Here is a 5,033-nt window from a genome sequence, read left to right as displayed (position 1 = left end):
ACCCTCATATTGAGTTCACCTTTTTGCACGGCCTGTAGCCAATAAAGGTCTTCCCAAGATTATTGGAATCTTCTTATCTTCATCAAAATCTAGAATGATAAAATCTGTAGGAAAGATGTGCTTGTCCACCTTTACTAGCACATCATCCACAATGCCTCGTGCGTATGTAATCGAACGATCAGCCAATTGTAGAGACATGTAGGTGGGCAGATCAGGAAAATTGAGATTTTTGAAGATAGACAACGACATCAGATTGATGCTTGCACCCAAATCGCAAAGGCACTTGTCAAATGACAACTTGACAATGGTGCAAGGAATGGTGAAGCTACCTGAAACCTTAGGCTTTGAAGGTAACTTTTGTTACAGCACGGCACTTCACTCTTCCGTTAGAGCAACGGTATCAAGATCATCCAGGTTCACCTTCCTTGAAAGAATACCTTTCATGAATTTCATATAACTAGGAATTTGCTCAAGAGCCTCAGTGAAAGGTATGTTGATGTGAAGTTTCTTAAACACCTCCAGAAACTTACCAAATTGCTTGTCCAGCTTTTGTTTTTGCAATCGCTTAGGAAAAGGTGGTGGAGGATAGAGCTGTTTCCCCCCTGTATTACCCTCAAACAGAGTGTGTTCAACAGTAGTGTTCCTTGATTTTCCAAGGTCTTGATAGAAACAGCATGACTTTTGCACAACAGATTTAACTCCTCGAAATCAGCACTAGAAGGTGGAGCAGCACCTCCTTGTTGAGGATATGGTTTCCTATGAGCAAATTGCTGAGGTTGCTGGAATCCAGGTGGATTAAACTGTTTATTTGCAGCTTGCTAATATGGTTGCTGAACAGCATTCTGATTATTGCTCCAGCTGAAATTGGGATGATTTCTGTTATTAAGATGATAAGTAGCGGGCACAGGCTGCTGCGGTCTCTGAAAATTATTCACATACTGAATAAATTCATTTGCAAGAGAACACTGATCCATAGTATGAGAGCCTACACAAAGCTCACAGACACTATCTATTGGATTTACGCCATAGTTGGTTAAAGAATCGACCTTCATAGTCAGCGCCTTGAGCTGCGCTACAATAGATGTAGCTGCATCAACTTTCAGAATACCTGCTACCTTCCCAGGCATCATCCTTTGAGTTGGGTTTTGATACTCATTTGCACCCATAGTTTCAATGAGATTATAGGCCTCAGTATAGCTTTTGGCCCACAAGGCGCCTCCAGAAGCTGTATCGATCATGGGTCGAGATTGGACCCCCAACCCATTATAGAAACTAGTGATCACCATCTAGTCAGGCATACCATGATGTGGACACTTTCTCAACATCTCCTTGTAGTGCTCCCAAGCCTCGCACATAGATTCTCCTAGCTGCTGCACAAACTGAGTAGAGAACTCCTCATTGCTGCAGTTTTGGCCATTGGAAAGAACTTCACCAGAAACTTTTGCGCAAGATCTTGCCAAGTAGTGATGGACCCCAGCTGGTAAAGAATATAACCAGTCTTTAGCTTTGTCCCTCAAAAAAAACCTGCTTGAAGAATACGAGCTACTGTCTTTTCACCATCATAATGTCCACCATAAGCTGTGGAATGAAAGTCTCGTAATATCCCCTCCATCTCACAGGATTGGATACATCTCCTGATGATCTGGTCAGCTCCCTGATTAAACAAATATGGTTCATCCCACATGTACCACTTCACCTCATGCAAAAACTTCTTCTTTTGAGCCGCATTCATATTAGGAGGTATTATATTGCTAACAAGATAGTTCACAATATCTGCGAACTATGGCTCTTCCTCCTGAATTGCGAACAACTGCTCATCAGGAAAAGATTCATTGATCAATGTCTTATCATGTGAAGTAGAATCAGGATTCTCCAATCTAGAGAGATGGTTAGCGACTTCATTTTTAGTACCTTTTCGATCCTTGATCTCTAACTTGAACTCCTGTAGTAAGAGAACCCAACAAATAAGTCTAGGCTTCGAATCCTTCTTTGAGACCAGATAGCGGATGGCAGCGTGATCAGTGAACACTGTCACCTTTATCCCAAGTAGATAAGATCAAAAATTTTTGAAACCATAAACTATAGCCAAGAGCTCTTTCTCAGTAGTGGTGTAGTTCAGTTGGGATCCATTTAGCATCTTACTAGCATAGGAGACCACATGAAAAATATTATTCTTCCCCTGCACAAGAACTGCTCCCACTGCATAGTCACATACATCACACATCATCTCAAAAGGTTCTCTTCAATCAGGTGTCGTAATAACTGGTGTTATGATTAAACTCTTCTTGAAAGTCTCGAATGCTTCCAAGCATTCATCATCAAATTTGAAAGGCACATCTTTCTCGAGTAAGTTGCATAACGGCTTAGATATCTTAGAGAAGTACTTAATAAAATGCCGATAAAAACTCTCATGACCAAGAAAGCTACGGATTTCATTCACAGAAATAGGTGGCGGAAGATTTTCAATGATGCCCACCTTGGCTTTATCCACCTCAAGACCTTTACTAGAGACCTTATGCCCAAGAATAATGCCTTGTTGCACCATGAAGTGACATTTTTCCCAATTGAGTACCAGATTGGTCTCAACACACCTTTTGAGCACCAAACGAAGATTATTCAGGCATTCATCATACGAAGTTCCAAAAATGGAGAAGTCGTCCATGAACACTTCCATATTATTTCCAATCATATCAGAGAATATAGCCATCATGCATCTCTGAAAAGTGGCAGGGGCACCACATAAGCCAAAAGAAACTATGCGAAAAGCAAACATGCCAAATGGATAAGTGAAAGTAGTCTTCTCTTGATCTTCTGGTGCAATGCAAATATGATTATAGCCCGAATAGCCATTCAGAAGACAATAATACTCATGACCATCCAGCCTGTCAAGCATATGATCAATGAATGGAAGAGGGAAGTGATCCTTCCTCGTGGCTTTATTCAACTTCCTGTAGTCCATGCATACCCTCCAACCTAAGACTGTTCGAGTGGGGATGAGTCCGTTCTTCTCATTTGCTACCACAGTAATACCTCTTTTCTTAGGTACACATTGCATGGGGCTCACCCAAGAACTGTTAGAAATAGGATATATGATTCCTGCATCCAGCCATTTTAGAATTTTTTTCTTCACCACTTCTTTTATGATTAGATTAAGCCTTCGTTATTGCTCAACAGTCGGCTTGCTAACTTCTTCTAGCAGAATTTATGCATGCAGTACGAAGGGTTAATCCCTTTTATATCTGCTATAGTCCATCTGATGGTCGATTTGAATTCTCTCAGAATCCTCAAGAACTTATCCTCTTCACTACCTGAAAGGTCAGATGCAATAATAACACGAAAAGTAGATGCATCACCTAAAAAAGCATACCTCAAGTGTTCAGGCAATGGTTTAAGCTCCAAAGTAGGTGCTTCCTCAATAGATGGGTTGAGCTTTCCCTCAGAATTCTTGAGATCAGAATTTCCAAGAGATTCAAATGGCATGTCTAGATTCCGTTTCCAAGGAGAAGCATTTAGATATTGTAACTGCTCATTTCCTTCATCGTCTTCACCGTCAAAATCCCCCAAGAAGGCTTTTTCTAAGGCATCAGACCTTAGCACATGATCAAGTTCTGAAGTAACTGCAGAATCGACCAAATCCACCTTAAAGTACTCCTCATCTTCCGTAGGGAATTTCATCGCATTGAACACATTGAATGTCACATCTTGATCTTGCACCCTCATAGTGAGTTCACCTTTTTGCACATCTATCAAGGTAAGGCCTCTTGCTAAGAAAGGTCTTTCCAAGATTATTGGAATCTTCTTATCTTCATCGAAATCCAGAATGACAAAATCTGCAGGAAAGATGTGTTTGTCCACCTTTACTAGCACGTCCTCCACAATGCCTCATGCGTATGTAATAGAACGATCACCCAATTGTAGAGACATGTAGGTGGGCTTCAGATCAGGCAAATTGAGCTTTTTGAAGATAGACAACAATATCAGATTGATGCTTGCTCCCAAATCGCAAAGGCACTTGTCAAATGAAAACTTGCCAATGGTGCAAGGAATAGTGAAACTACCTGGATCCTTAAGCTTTGGAGGTAACTTTTGTTACAGCACGGCACTGCACTCTTCTGTTAGAGCAACGGTATCAAGATCATCCAGTTTCACCTTCCTTGAAAGAATACCTATCAAGAATTTCGCATAACTAGGCATTTGCTCAAGAGCCTCAGCAAAAGGTATGTTGATGTGAAGTTTCTTGAACACCTCCAGAAACTTACCAAATTGCTTGTCCAGCTTTTTTTTTGCAACTCCCTTAGGAAAAGGTGGTGGAGAATAGAGCTGTTTCTCCCCTGTATTACCCTCAGGCAGAGTGTGTTCAAGAGTATTCTTCCTTGGTTCCCCCTCTTTCTCCTTTTGTATTCCTTCTTCATCTACAACTTCAACTTCTACATCTTTCGCTTTTTCAGCATCAGCAACTTTTCCAGACCTTAAGGTGATAGCTTTGACTTGGTCTTTAGCTTCCTTCCTGCCTGTCACTTCAGTATCGATAGGAAGTGTGCCAGGTTGACGATTGAGCAAGGCATTGGCTATTTGTCCAATTTAATTTTCCAAGGTCTTGATAGAAACAACTTGACTTTTTTACAACAGCTTTAACTCCTCGAAATCAGCACTAGAAGGTGGGGCAACACCTCCTTGTTGAGGATATGGTTGCCTATGAGCAAATTGCTGAGGTTGCTGGAATCCGGGTGGATTAAACTGTTTATATGCAGCTTGCTAATATGGGTGTTGAACAACATTCTGATTATTGCTTCAGCTGAAATTGGGATGATTTCTGTTATTAGGATGATAAGTAGCGGGCACAGGCTGCTGCGGTCTCTGAAAATTGTTCACATACTGAACAGATTCATTTGCAAGAGAACATTGATCTGTAGCATGAGAGCCTGCACAAAGCTCACAGACACTAACTATTTGATTTACGCCATAGTTGGTTAAAGAATCGACCTTCATAGTCAGTGCCTTGAGTTGTGTTGCAATAGATATAGCTGCATCTA

General features: G+C 41.1%; 1 pseudogene; it reads left to right on the top strand.

Moving 5' to 3' along the window:
• Positions 1-1,296: 1,296 nt before the first annotated feature.
• Positions 1,297-1,410, top strand: LOC141699003 (small nucleolar RNA R71; annotated as a pseudogene).
• The last annotated feature ends 3,623 nt before the right edge of the window (positions 1,411-5,033 follow it).

The sequence above is a fragment of the Apium graveolens genome, chromosome 11, assembly GCF_009905375.1.
Source record: "Apium graveolens cultivar Ventura chromosome 11, ASM990537v1, whole genome shotgun sequence".
In the NCBI taxonomy this organism is placed as follows: domain Eukaryota; kingdom Viridiplantae; phylum Streptophyta; class Magnoliopsida; order Apiales; family Apiaceae; genus Apium; species Apium graveolens.
This window is presented reverse-complemented; position numbering and strand designations above follow the sequence as displayed.